The 14,983-nt window shown below is 35.3% G+C and overlaps 1 protein-coding gene across 4 annotated transcripts in view; it reads left to right on the forward strand.

Annotated features, from left to right (window-relative positions):
• PRKD1 (protein kinase D1) overlaps window positions 1–14,983 on the forward strand; it is a 372,587-nt gene that overhangs the window by 238,099 nt on the left and 119,505 nt on the right. The gene's annotated exons all lie outside the window — the stretch shown is intronic.

The raw sequence follows: 14,983 nt of genomic DNA on the forward strand, positions 1-14,983 counted from the left end.
TCCTTCAACCTGTACTATTTGTATGCATTTTCATCCTCATTTGATTTGCCTGGCTAATTTCAATTCATCCTTCATGACTCACCACATATATCCTTCCCTAAGAAACTCACCTGAAATACCACATTTGGGCAACTTTTTCTGCCAGTTGTTCCCTTCATTAACATTTATCTCACTTTGTTTATAATTACACTTTTGCTGGTATTAAAGTAGATGATACTCTGTGAAAGAAGGGACCATGATTATCTAATTTGTAAGTGTGATAATAATATCATAGGATTTTTTGGTAAAGATTATATGAGATACTATAAGCCACTTACATGTTTTAACATTTTTTCTTCTTCTTATCATCCTTGGTGCCTTGTGCAACATCTGGCAATAAGTGTTGCTAAATAATTATTTTTGAATATATTAAACTTTCACACTGATTGTTGTCATGGGCGCTTAAGTCAGATTTGAATTTAAATTTGATATGGATGATAATCAGTTTAGAACATTATCATTATTACCTGTCACTCCAAAGACAACATTCTTTTAATGGATGTTAGCATGGGGTTTTAAAACTCATAACTTTAACAGCATCTAACAAGATTTCCTGGAAAACACTCATCAGTGAACAAGAATAATGAACACATGGATTGAATTTCCATTGAAATTCAAAGGCTTAACCGGCCGGGCGCGGTGGCTCAAGCCTGTAATCCCAGCACTTTGGGAGGCCGAGACAGGTGGATCACGAGGTCAGGAGATCGAGACCATCCTGGTGAACACAGTGAAACCCCGTCTCTACTAAAACTACAAAAAACTAGCCGGGCAAGGTGGCGGGCGCCTGTAGTCCCAGCTACTCGGGAGGCTGAGGCAGGAGAATGGCGTAAACCTGGGAGGCGGAGCTTGCAGTGAGCTGAGATCAGGCCACTGCACTCCAGCCTGGGCGACAGAGCGAGACTCCGTCTCAAAAAAAAAAAAAAAAAAAAGAAATGAAATTCAAAGGCTTAAAAAGAACTGGGGAAACCAATTTTATAAAATGGGCAAAGAATTTGAATAGACATTTATCCAAATAAGATACACATATGACCAATAAGCACATGGAAAGGTGCTCAGCATCATTCGTCATTAGGAAAATGCAAGTCAAAACTATAGTAAGATACTATTTCACATCCAGTAGGATGACTATAATCAAGTAGACAGACAAAACAAGTTTTGGCAAGAATGTGGAAAGATTGTAACCCTCATAAATTGTTAATGGAATGTAAAATTGTGCAGCTGCTTTGGAAAACAGTTTGGCAGTTCCTCAAGAAGTTCACAGCAATTCTACTTATTGGTTTATACCCCAAAGAATTGAAAACATATGTTCATACAAAAGCTTGTACACAAATATTCATAGTAACATTATTAATTATAGCCAAAAGTAGAAAAAATTGATACTCATTAACTAAGGAGTGGTTAAAGAAAATGTGGTATACCCATTCAGTAGAATATTATTTGACTATAAAAATGAAGTACGGATACTTGTTACATCATGGATGAACCTGGAAAACATTATGACAAAATGAAGAAGCCAGTCACAGTTTATATGTTTTATGACATTTATATGAAATGTCTGGAATCAGTACAACCATAGAAACAGAAAGTAGATTAGTGGTTGCTATGGGCTGTGGGAGGGAAGAGTGTGTCGTGACTAATGGTGATGGGGTTTCATTTTGCAGTGCTGAAATATTTTGGAATTAGATAGCAGCAATGGTTCAGCAACCTTATGAATATTTTTAAAACCACTGAGCTATATACTTTAAATGGGTTAATTGTATAGGATGTGAATTATCTCTCAATAAAGACAAAAAAAAGTAAATAGAATCTGGCTTTTCTTTTCACCAAGAGGATAAAAGTTTGATAAAGGGAGGGTTAGGTTGGTGCAAAAGTAATTGCAGTTTTTGCCATTACTTTCAATTAATCTCTGAAATGAAAGCAGTGGCGAAAACCACAATTACTTTTGCAGGAACTTCCTATATTAAAATAGCATGGAGGTCATTCATAATTTTAATTGCTTAAATTCTGTGGAATATAAGGATTAGAATGTCGAGAAGCTGAAATAAATTTATTTCTTGGGACCTACATACGGATTGTGGTTATTCAGATCATCCTCTTTAGAGGATAACATATTGACGTGAGTGATTCAAAGGATTTGGCTACAGTACCTTGCAGTCCTGAAGTACAGTTATGCTTTGCTTCTGTGAAGCAGAGGCTTTCCACTCTTGTCAGTGCAGAGCAATCTACAGTGGCATTTTGTGCAGTGGTATTTTTAATGGAATAACACTACATCTTTAGCCTTGATAGGACAAATATCACATAGATCGAATTGTGTGAGTCTATTTTTGTGTGTGTGTGTGTGTGTGTGTGTGTATGTCTGTGTGTATAAAAGAGATATACCAAATCCTTCTAGATACACGTGTCTGCTCTTTCAACTTATTTAAACTTTTTAATTATGCCATCTACACACAAAAAAATGAGAAAAAAATAACTCATTTAAAATACCTGAGTAAATGTGCATAAATATGAAGTCATTGAACATATAGAATGGAAGTTTGGGGTCTCAAACAAAACAAAACAAAAAACCAATTATTGTTGAGGGGATACCCAGGCTCCCACGTGAATGCTCTTGAGATTTGCATTAAAACAACATTGAAACTGGGGCAGGGGGTGGGCGGAATTATTGTGCAGTGGTAAGGGCTTTGGAGTCAGATGCACTTCGGTCTGATTCTCTGACCTCTTTGAAGGCTTTTTGAAGGATTCCTTACAGTGTAGTTCTTCAGTCAGAAAGTAAATTTCTTGTCATTCAAAGTAGGATAGCAATGTATTGTAAATTAGGATTTTACTTTGGCAAGAATGATAAAGAGATTAATTGGACTAGATACCAAATGCTGTTATCCAGATATCCAGGTATAAAGGATGAGTGGCTAGTAGTACAAAGATGAGAGACCATTCCATAGGAGTTGAGTAGCCCTTATTTTATATTTTTCTGATGATGGGTCCTTTCTATGGTTATGCCATAAGTATGTGTTTTATTTCTGAGTCATGGGTCTTCTTTTATAAACAGGCCTTTCCCCTGGGTCTCTGTCAGATATAGTAAGGAACATGACTGTCTCTTCACTAGACACCCTCCTCAGCCTCAGCTCCTCACAGCCCAACAACTCTTTGTCGAATGGTTTTGTCCCGTATTCTATTGTTTACATTTGTTGTGGAAATATTCAGTATTACGTATCATAAAGATATTCAAATATAAGATCTGTGTTTTCCTAAATATTTTGATACTCCAAATCCAGCACCCAATGAAAGCATTAGCTTGCTCACTCTGATGTTTTTACTTCAGAATACAAACAACTCTGTATGTGTTTTGGGGTTTGGGAGAGGCCGTGTGAAAGGCCATGGCCACAAATACTCAAATCTTGGTTCACAGGAAAGAGTTTGAGAGCATCCCTTGAGCCTGGACCTTTGCTCTGAAGCATCCCTAGAGATGTTTATTCCCTCTGTCTTGTTTATGTTTGCATGACTGATTAGTTGTCACCCCAAAGATATATTCATTAACATGCATTTATTTGAGTACATAGACTCTAACATGAGGGGGGAAAAAGATATACACATAAATCTTATCATCTTCCTTTACACCTACGTCTTCCTTTTCTACTCTCCAGTATATTCTTCTAAATTCTTATTTTTTGATAATGGAATAGTAATCATCAAAACCCTTCTAAATTTGTTATTTCTTTCCCAAAGAAGAATAAAGTTATGTTCAATGTCTCATTTTCTGACATAACACATAACATCTAATACTACAATCATTTGAGTTAAGAGCAGTGGAAACCGTCCCAAAACCCAATGGAGTGTAATGATTCACAGGTAGCACGAGGCTTTCTCACCCTGTGCCGCGTAGGGCTTAGTAGAGTTGAAGTGGATTTCTTGAAGGCTGAAAAGGGAGAAAGTAAAAAGTAGACATTAACTTTATTCCAAAGTCTAGTAGGCATAGTTAGAGATGTTACCACCGTTTTTGCATGGAAGGTGATAGGAGATGCTGGGATTTAAATAGGAAAGCTTCTTGGATTGAGGATTGGTAAATATTGAAGAGGAACTGAGAGGAAGGCATAGACAAAGAATGGTCAAAAACCTATGGGGAAAAAAAATCACAGATTTGACCATGTGGCAAAGAAAATCATAATAAATTCCTCAAAGTAGAAACCTCCCAGGCTATGTGCCTCAACCTTAGTGCAGTAAAATAAAATAAAAATACAAAGGACAAACAAAATTTATTAACTTGGACATTTTAAAATATCATTCTGAAACTTCAGGTTAAAAAGAACAAACAAATCATGAAATTATAGCTAATTTGAAATGAATGGTGAGAGCACTATGCATTATGCACTTTTAGGATATTGCTAAAATGATCTTAGGAGGAAAATAGATACCCTTAAATGCATTTATTATTGTACAAAAATATTTAGAAATAATGAATGAATCATTTCACTAAAGAACATTTAAGAGAACAATAAAATAAGGGAATTACAAAATATTAAAGATAATACTATGCATAACTTTTTATCAATACCTTTGAAAATCTAAATGAAGTCTGTTCTAGAAGTGAAGGGTGGTACAGTTTCTATAAATGTATTATTGCAAAATTCTTACATTAATAGATTAAAAGAGAAAACGATATGATCATTTCAATAGGTACTGGAAAACTTTGCATCTATTTCTGAGATAAATGTGTAGCAAGTTAGGAATAAAGATAAACTTTCTTAACCTGTATCGAGTACCTCATATAACAAGGAAGTGAGAAATAATTATTTTCATAAAAGTCTGAAATAAAGTAGAATGGCCTAATATCACATTACTAAATATTATACAGGAGGTCTTAGCTAATGACATAAGAAAGAGAAATTGTATATACGCATTAGAAAGGAAAAAACCAATAACTATTTTTTCTACACAATTTGATGGTTAAACCTAAGAAATTAAACTGAAAAGCTCCTACAAGCAATTAGAGGGTTTAGAATGAGGTTCATAATAAATCATAAATCATCAGAGAAATCCATAAAATACTTAGGATTACACCTTAGAAACATCCATACTTCTAGAGGAAAACTGTGATACATTCTTGGATTACAATGAAAGAAGAGCAAAGGAGACGATTCCGTATTTCTAGATAGAGAGGTTCAATAACATAAACATTTTAGTTCTTCCCAGATTAATCATTAATTTATTGCAATCCTGATAAATATCAAAGGAATTTATTTCATTTGATAAACTGATCTGAAAGGGGAAATGTGAAAGAATATCTTCAGTATCTTAATTTTGGGCTCTTGTGATTCTGAGAAGACAGGAGGATTTAAGTGTGAGACCAGAAACATAGAATAATGGCCTCAGATCATGTTGTGCTAGGTACCAAAGAAATTATCAAAAACTGAGTCTCATTGAAAAGATATAGTTACCAACTGAAGGATCACCAACTGAGTAAATGTGGAACAATTTAAGCATCAAAAAGACTAAATAATTCAATTGCTGGAAACATACTGAATATACAAAAATCTGTGAGTTCATAGTATGTAAGAGTTAAAAAGGAAAAAAAAAAGTATTGACTACCACTAGAAATAATTAGGGTACCAACTAATTATTGGGAAAAAAAAACAAGTATAAGGAATTCAGAATTTATGTAGCCTTTCATGTATGAACTGAATTGCAAATAACCAAATAGCACTAATTTATGAGGAAAAGATATTCGTTATGAAAAACAATTCAGCTAGTAATGTGGAATGAATGGGAGAAAGAGAAAGTCATGATTTTGCAGCCTTTAATAAAATCATTGATCCAGGCAGTGTTCATCAATGGATAAATGATTACGGCATTGGTTCTCAAATGTACTGTGCATCAGAATCTCCTGGAGGACTTGTGAAAACATCGATTGTTGGGCCTCACTCCTGTAGTTTCTCATTCAGTATGTTTGGGGTGTGGCCAAGAACATACATTTCTAACAAATTTCCAGGTGATGCTGATGCTGCTAGTCTGAACATCATACTTCAAGAGCCTCAGTTTTAGATAAAATTTTGGTAAGGAAGTTCAAAATGAAAAGATCGAGTATAACCACCTGAATCTACTTTTCAGTCAGTACTAAAGTAGACATTGTGGGCCTCAAGATGTTATGCAAAATGAAATACACAGTTCTGAACTCTATTAGGTAGGGTTCCGAGAGTTCCCACACACACAACGGGGTGTATGTGTGTGTGTCTGTGTGTGTATGTGCACACGTACACACAAATGCCTTGGGAGGAAGGGGAGGGAGAGAGAGAGACAGCGAGAGGAATTGGTACAGGTCACTGTGGAGGCTGACAAGTCCAAAATCTCTAAGATAGGGTAGCAGAGACCTAGGGAAGAATTGATCTTGCAGCTGGAGTCCCAAGGCAGTCTGCTGACAGAATTCCCTCTTCTTCAGAGGCAGTCAGGCTTTTCTCTGTTAATGCCTTCAACTGATTGGATGAGGTTCTCCCATATTATGGAGGGTAAACTGCTTTACTGAAAGTCTACTGTAATCTTATCAAAAAATACCTTCACAGAAATATCTAGAATAATGTTTGACCACATGTCTGGATAGCATAGTTTAGCCAAGTTGGCACATAAGATTAACCATCACACAGACACAAAGCATTCTTGCCCAAAAAGTTGAACCTGAATTTAATTAGTCCTCCAGAGGTAACTTTCTTTTACATGAAATACAGGAAAAATAGGAACAAGTTAAATGAAAAAACAAGGCGCAGAAGTGATTAGGCTTCTTCTACGTGTCGGCAGCATTTAAAAAATAAAGAAAAAGGAGGTGGACTGCTCTAGACCAAAAGAGATTTAAGAGACATAACAACCAAATGTGATGTATTGAATTTGTTCAGCTCTTATTCAAACAAATCAATTATCAAAACAAGTTTTAAAACTATTGGGGGACATTTGTTTATGGAGTAGAAATTAGGTGATATTGATAATTGAAATTGTTAGTTTCAGTTAATATGATTATTGCATTTTTAACTATATATGCGAATGTCTGTTTTTTTAAAGAAATGCACTCTAAAATTTGTAGGGGTATAATGACAAAATATCTGGAATTTGCTTTAAAATACTTCATCAAAGGAAAAAAAAGAAGGGATAAGCTAAGCAAATGTAGGAAAATCTTGATAATTTTTGAACCTAGTGTGAGATATGGGAGCTTACTATACTTCTCTTTCTTTTGGTTTTAAAATCTTTTAAATAAAAATTTAAAATACCAAAAAGAATACGTTCCAAAAGAAGAATGATAAAGGAGCACTTATTCATCCAGATATCAAAATATGCTATACAGCTATATAATTAAAACAATGTGGTTTTGCCTTAAAGATAGATCTATAGCATCTAGAGATATATTTGTGTATAAAAATGTAGTGTCACTTTGAATCAATAGAACAAAGAATGTATTATACAATAGGTGAGTTTGGAACAATTGGATATCCATTTAGAAAATAAATTCTCATAAAATGAGTTAGGGATGATTCCCTCTTTTTCTATTGATTGAAATAGTTTCAGAAGGAATGGTACCAGCTCCTCCTTGTACCTCTGTTAGAATTCAGCTGTGAATCTGTCTGGTCCTGGACTTTTTTTGGTTGGTAAGCTATTAATTATTGCCTCAATTTCAGAGCCTGTTATTGGTCTATGCAGAGAATGAACTTCTTCCTGGTTAGTATTGGGAAGGTGTATGTGTCCATGAATTTATCCATTTCTTCTACATTTTCTAGTTTATTTGCAGAGAGGTGTTTATAGTATTCTCTGATGGTAGATTGTATTTCTGTGGGATGAGTGATGACATCCCCTTTATAATTTTTTATTGCATCTATTTGATTCTTCCCTCTTTTCTTCTTTATATTAGTCTCACTAGCAGTCTATCAATTTTGTTGATCTTTTAAAAAACCACTGATTTTTTGAAGGGTTTTTTGTGTCTCTTCTCCTTCAGTTCTGTTCTGATCTTAGTTATTTCTTGCCTTCTGCTAGTTTTTGAATGTGTTTGCTGTTGCTTCTCTAGTTCTTTTAATTGTGATGTTAGGGTGTCGATTATACATCTTTCCTGCTTTCTCTTGTGGGCATTTAGTGCTATAAATTTCCCTCTACACACTGCTTTAAATGTGTCCCAGAGATTCTGGTATGTTGTGTCTTTGTTCTCATCAGTTTCAAAGAACATCTTTATTTCTGCCTTCATTTCATTATGTACCCAGTAGTGATTCAGGAGCAGGTTGTTCAATTTCCATGTAGTTGAGAGGTTTTGAGTGAGTTTCTTAATTCTGAGTTCTAGTTTGATTGCACTGTGGTCTGAGAGACAGTTGGTTATAATTTCCATTCTTTTATATTTGCTGAGGAGTCCTTTACTTCCAACCATGTGGTCAGTTTTGGAATAAGTGGAATGTGATGCTGAGAAGAATGTATATTCTGTTGATTTGGGGTGGAGAGTTCTGTAGATGTCTATTCGGTCTGCTTGGTGAAGAGCTGAATTCAATTCCTGGATATCCTTGTTAACTTTTGGGTCTCATTGATCTGTCTAATATTGACAATGGGGTATTAAAGTCTCCCATTATTATTGTGTGGGAGTCTAAGTCTCTTTGTAGGTCTCTAAGGACTTGCTTTATGAATCTGGGTGCTCCTGTATTGGGTGCATATATATTTAGGATAGTTAGCTCTTCTTGTTGAATTGATCCCTTTACCATTATGTAATGGCCTTTTTTGTCTCTTTTGATCTTTGTTGGTTTAAAATCTGTTTTATCAGATACTAGGATTGCAATCCCTGCCTTTTTTTGTTTTCCATTTGCTTGGTAGATTTTCCTCTATCCCTTTATTTTGAGCCTATATGTGTCTCTGCACATGAGATGGGTCTCCTGAATGCAGCAGACTGATGGGTCTTGACTCTTTATCCAATTTGCCAGTCTGTGTCTTTTAATTGGAGCATGTAGCCCATTTACATTTAAGGTTAATATTGTTATATGTGAATTTGATCCTGTCATTATGATGTTAACTGGTTATTTTGCTCATTAGTTGATGCAGTTTCTTCCTGGCATTGATGGTCTTTACAATTTGGCAGGCTTTTGCAGTGGCTGGTACTGGTTGTTCCTTTCCATGTTTAGTGCTTCCTTCAGGAGTTCTTGTAGGGCAGGCCTGGTGTTGACATCCTGATACCAAAGCCTGGCAGAGACACAACAAAAACAGAGAATTTTAGAACAATATCCCTGATGAACATCGATGCAAAAATCCTCAATAAAATACCGGCAAACCAGATCCAGCAGCACATCAAAAAGCTTATCCACCATGATGAAGTGGGCTTCATTCCTGAGATGCAAGGCTGGTTCAACATATGCAAATCAATAAATGTAATCCAGAATATAAACAGAACCAAAGACAAAAACCAAAACCACATGAGTATCTCAGTAGATGCAGAAAAGGCCTTTGACAAAATTTAATGGCCCTTCATGCTAAAAATTCTCAATAAATTATGTATTGATGGGACATATCTCAAAATAATAAGAGCTATTTATGACAAATCCACAGCCAATATCATACTGAATGGGCAAAAACTGGAAGCATTCCCTTTGAAAATTGGCACAAGACAGGGATGCCCTCTCTCACCACACCTATTCAACTAGTGTTGGAAGTTCTGGCCAGGGCAATCAGGCAGGAGAAAGAAATAAAGGGTATTCAGTTAGGAAAAGAGGAAGTCAAATTGTCCCTGTTTGCAAATGACATGATTGTGTATCTAGAAAACCCCATTGTCTCAGCCCAAAATCTCCTTAAGTTGATAAGCAACTTCAGCAAAGTCTCAGGATACAAAATAAATATGCAAAAATCGCAAGCATTTCTATACACCAATAACAGACAAACAGCGAGCCAAATCATGAGTGAACTCCCATTCACAGTTGCTTCAAAGAGAATAAAATACCTAGGAATCCAACTTACAAGGGATGTGAAGGACCTCTTCCAGGAGAACTACAAACCACTGCTCAACGAAGTAAAAGAGGACACAAACAAATGGAAGAACTTTCCATGCTCATGGATAGGAAGAATCAATATCATGAAAACGGCCATATTGCCCAAGGTAATTCATAGATTTAATGCCATCTCCATCAAGCCCTCAATGACTTTCTTCACAGAATTGAAAAAAACTACTTTAAAGTTCATATGGAACCAATAAAGAGCCTGCATTGCCAAGTCAATCCTAGGCCCAAAGAACAAAGCTGGAGGCATCACGCTACCTGACTTCAAACTATACTACAAGGCTACAGTAACCAACACAGCATGGTAATGGTACCAAAACAGAAATATAGACCAATGGAACAGAACAGAGGCCTCAGAAATAATACCACGCATCTACAACCACCTGGTCTTTGACCAACCTGCCAAAAACAAGAAATGGGGAAAGGATTCTCTATTTAATAAATGGTGCTGGGAAAACTGGCTAGCCATATGTAGAAAGCTGAAACTGGATCCCTTCCTTACACCTTATACAAAAATTAATTCAAGATGGATTAAAGACTTAAATGTTAGACCTAAAACCATAAAATCCCTAGAAGAAAACCTAGGCAATACCATTCAGGACATAGGCATGGGCAAGGACTTCATGACTAAAACACCAAAAGCAGTGGCAACAACAGCCAAAATTGACAAATGGGATCTAATTGAACTGAAGAGCTTCTACACAGCAAAAGAAACTACCATCAGAGTGAACAGGCAACCTACAGAATGGGAGAAAATTTTTGCAATCTACTCATCTGACAAAGGGCTAATATCCAGAATCTACAAATAACTCAAACAAATTTATGAGAAAAAACAAACAACTCCATCAAAAAGTGGGTGAAGGATATGAACAGACACTTCTCAAAAGAAGACATTTATGCAGTCAACAGACACATGAAAAAATACTCATCATCACTCGCCATCAGAGAAATGCAAATCAAAACCACAATGAGATACCATCTCATGCCAGTTAGAATGGCAATCATTAAAAAGTCAGGAAAAAACAGGTGCTGGAGAGGATGTGGAGAAACAGGAACACTTTTACACTGTTGGTGGGACTGTAAACTAGTTCAACCATTGTGGAAGACAGTGTGGCGATTCCTCAAGGATCTAGAACTAGAAATACCATTTGACCCAGCCATCCCATTACTGGGTATATACCCAAAGGATTATAAATCATGCTGCTATAAAGACACATGCATACATATGTTTATTGCGGCACTATTCACAATAGCAAAGACTTGGAACCAACCCAAATGTCCATCAATGATAGACTGGATAAAGAAAATGTGGCACATATACACCATGGAATACTCTGCAGCCATAAAAAAGGATGAATTCATGTCCTTTGTAGGGACATGGATGAAGATGGAAACCATTCTCAGCAAACTATCTCAAGGACAAAAAACCAAACACCACATGTTCTCACTCATAGGTGGGAATTGAACAGTCAGAACACTTGGACACAGGAAGGGGAACAGCACACACAGGGGCCTGTTGTGTGGTGAGGTAGTGGGGAGGGATAGCATTAGGAGATATACCTAGTGTAAATGACAAGTTAATGGGTGCAGCACACCAACATGGCACATGTATACATATGTAAGAAAGCTGCACGTTGTGCACAGGTACCCTAGAACTTAAAGTATATATATAAAAAAGAAAATAAATTCTAAGCAGTTAAGAGCTAAGAAACAAATGTCAAAACTCTAAAATATTAAGGGAAATCATTGCCCAATTCAAACCTACTAAGATATTTAAACTCCTGAACAATTAAAAATATCTTAAATATAAAGCTTTAGCATAAAAATTGGAGAAAATTTTGCTATAAAAGGCAAAGGATTAACAAGATACACATGGAGCCTCATTCAGAAATAAAAACAAGTAGATAATCAAAGGAAAAATTTGCAAAGGTCTGGACAGACCTTTCACAAAAGAACTAAAAATATGTGAAGACAAATGGAAGATGAATAAGCCATTGAAAAAAAAGGTCAACCTCATCTGTCATCTACAAAATGCAAATTAATTTTTCAACTAGCAGATAGTCAAAAATTAAAAGCCCAGTGTTGGATATACAGTACTGATGAGGGTGCAAGGAAATATGCAGCCTCACAAACTGTTGGTTGGAAGGTAAATTGGTAAAGCTCATTTGTTAGGCAACTTGATAGTACTCTTCAAAAATTGTAAAACAAAAACTCATTGACCAAGCAATTCATTTTTACTCTTTAGAAATACTCTCACATGTAGAGATACTTCTTAAAAGGATATTAGCAACAAATTAGAAATCCACTATGATAAATGCCTATCAGTAACCAAATTTTGATATGTCATTGCCATTAAATGCTATATAATAGAAGGAAGACTGAAGGAAATCTGTAGTGATTGACATGGCAGTATTCATGGCATTAAGTGTAAAAGAGTAAGCAGATTGTATTCCGTGGGTTGCACTTTGTCAAAGGCTATACTTAACAATGAGAATCTATTTTTGCACTTTAGCATCTAACAGGAAAAGGCATTATTTACTTCATCCCAAACAGTTTCTTTTACTTCATAAGGTCAGTGCAGGCTGAATGTTGTGATGTATTTTTAAATAGGATCCTGGATGCTATTGATTTTGTCCTTAATTTTAGGGAAAAGAGACCATGATTAAGTCAATTGTCAAGACTCACAAATCAGCAAGCAGCTCTGTCTCACATTGCATGGAGCTGTGTCTGGGAAGCGCTTACATTATCAAATGGCTTTAAATGCAAGCAGATGAAGGTGTTGGATGACATTCTTCTAAAGAGGAGGGCCAGCCCTCTACCAATTTCGAGAGTAATAAAGAGTTTCATTATTTGAAAGCTAAAAAGGAATTGGAAAAGTTAGGGTTTTCTGTACTATTTAAACTTACATGACAACCTGGAAAGCAGAAATTAAGTTAGAAGGCCAATCTGTATCTACCATCTAGGATTTTTCCTTAAGAAGTAACTTTTAATACCTCTTTTCCCCCTTGTCAAGCTTGATAAAGCTTGCTTTATGAAATTTCAAAACTGTAAAAAAAAAAAAAAAGCTTTCCTTATAAATAATACTGTTATACTTGTTACTTTTGCTCCCTTCATTAAAAAATGACATCCTGGAGAACCATCCATAGTTTGCTTAATTTTAACAATTTAAAAAGTTGTATATCATATGTGATTATCCAGATAATAGTGATTATAAACATTTGTTTATGTTTCAAATGTCATTTTTCAATTTTTCCAAAACTTAATTTCAAATACCCAACTCTTTGAAGTGGGGAGACAATAGGTTAGTGCTGTAAACATCTGTGCATTGACAGATCCCATGTGAATACTGACAACAGTGTTTGGGAAAATTTGAAAGATAAGATGTAATCAGAAAAACACATTTCAATAACGTTTATTTGAACATCTCTTGTTTTCTTGTGAATTTTGACCTCAGGTTACTTTAGAAATGCATAGTGCATCTTCAGATATTGCTCTACAAGTTTGAATAGCATTTATTCTCAGGTGCTCTGTCTTCTCTGGCATATAAAATTACAGGGTTCTTATATAATATCAAAAAAGCAGAAAGTCGTGGGAGTTATACAATTTCATTATGTCAAACAGGAATACATTAAAGCTTACTGTTTGTTAAAGTTAAAAATACATTTGCTGAAATTGCTGGAGAAATTCAAGCACAATCATGTCAAAAAAAAAAAATGAAAAGGAACTAAAGTGTGATCTTCTAAAATTTTCTTAGTCCAATTCATGAAACAACATTGTGTATTACAATGTTATTGCCTTTCCCAAAAAGTGATTTTGCACATAAATTTTAATAAAATAGATGTTTGCAGTGGGTTAACACACTGCTAAGCAGTGACTGTCCTGAAACTACTTTGTGGAATTTAAAATGTTAGTAAAAGCAAATCTGCATACATGATGCACACACACCACACTGATTTTAGAAAATGTTATTCAGATGAAAGTTTAGCTTTTAATTAAATGTTTAGTCTTGTGTACATGTATTCGTTTATGCTATAGAAACGTTAGGAGTTGTGCTAATGCTGTTATTTGCTCTCTGAGTATAAGAGCTCATTTGCCTTGAAACATGGTGTAAGAAGAATAGTTTTCAAAAGATATAACTATATGTATTAGTTCGTGATACCGTGAATGTAACTTACATTGTCAGAGTAGGAATGGATTTAAATATAGGTACATGTGTTTTTGTTGGTGGTGGTGGTGGTGTTTGGTTTTTTGTTTTTTTTTTTTTTACTATGTTTTGAAATGTGGTTACAAACTGTCAGTGCATGGGCCAGATAGGACCTGCAGATGGGATATCTTGGGCCCAAACAGCTTCTTTTTTTAGACAATCAGGGAAGACATGAAAAAATTATAGGGATTTCACATAAAAAACTGGACTCCAGGGTTTTCTTGAAAATCCAAAGGAAAATGGCACTCAAGCACGGCATCCCGTGGTTGCCACTATGCGAAGTAGGTGGCCTCTGTTCTGATGGTTCTTGAACTCCTCTGTTCAGTACAGTCACCTCCACTGCAGCATCTTCCTTCCATGGAAGCTGAGTATAAGTTACCACTCATTTTTGTAATTACAAATTATATCTCTCACAATCCAGAAATATTTAGCAGAAACTGCATGTCTAGGAAATGAGAAAACAACAAATTGAGATGACTGAATATTTCAAACAGAATTGTTGAAGTAACAGAAAGTGATTTACTTCATTTATTTTGGTTTATTTCCTGCCAAGTTTTAGAGATAGTTAAAAAACATTTTATTGGGATGTAATTCATATACCATAAAATTCAGTCATATAAAATTTACAAATCAGTGGTTTTTAATATATTCACAAAGTTATGCAGTCATCACTATCTAACTTTAGAAATTTCCATCATCACAAAAAGGAACCCATAATGATTAGCAGTCTTTATAGGCATTTTAAAGTATG

Source organism: Macaca thibetana, chromosome 7 (assembly GCF_024542745.1).
Source record: "Macaca thibetana thibetana isolate TM-01 chromosome 7, ASM2454274v1, whole genome shotgun sequence".
In the NCBI taxonomy this organism is placed as follows: Eukaryota; Metazoa; Chordata; class Mammalia; order Primates; family Cercopithecidae; genus Macaca; species Macaca thibetana.